The sequence below is a fragment of the Seriola lalandi genome, unplaced genomic scaffold (assembly GCF_002814215.2).
Source record: "Seriola lalandi dorsalis isolate HSWRI2012SDOR001 ecotype SW California unplaced genomic scaffold, Sedor1 jcf7180002054984, whole genome shotgun sequence".
Classification (NCBI taxonomy): domain Eukaryota; kingdom Metazoa; phylum Chordata; class Actinopteri; order Carangiformes; family Carangidae; genus Seriola; species Seriola lalandi.
In genome coordinates, this window is record NW_019525533.1 from 160,194 (window position 1) to 160,786 (window position 593).

A 593-nucleotide genomic window follows, 5' to 3' on the forward strand; every position below is an offset into this window, starting at 1 on the left:
GGAAACAATCATTCTCATCAGTCTCTCTCACACCTGCAGAGTTTCAATCCTCTTTCAGGTGAAGAGAGAAGATGTGGTCACAGTCAGTCTTCCATAATGTCCACAGTCTGTCAGTGAGATCTGATCCATGTGGTCTCCACAAAGTTCCCATGAGGCCATGTTGATTAGAAAACACTGTTTTAAAGTGACAGCAGGATATTTCCACTGAGTTCAGCTCAGTGAACAATGACAGGTGGTAAAGATGATCTGAGTTTGATACCTGCTGCTGTCAGCTTCACCATCACATTTCTCCCGCCAAGTGTCTGTCTGCTGGAGACCGAGGTCATAGCTACAAGTCCGTTAGGTCATCATGTAACGTCAGCTGACTGAACTGTAATTAGTTGTTAAAGACTGTTGTTGATGAGAGACACGACTAGGCTTCCATAAAACGCCACAAGTTCCCGCTTCTGGGCGTGAAATAAAACCAAGTCTCCCGCCGAGCGTCAGTCTGTGGTTCCGGGTCACAGCCTCACAGCAGAGACAGACTTTGTTGGAGACCTGCCTCTGTCTCGCGAGATCTGTCAACCGCCGACATCGTTTGCTAACGAGATGTT

General features: G+C 47.4%; 1 protein-coding gene across 1 annotated transcript in view; it reads right to left on the reverse strand.

The window, feature by feature from the left end:
- LOC111647312 (uncharacterized) overlaps nt 1-593 on the reverse strand; it is a 72,467-nt gene that overhangs the window by 67,512 nt on the left and 4,362 nt on the right. The gene's annotated exons all lie outside the window — the stretch shown is intronic.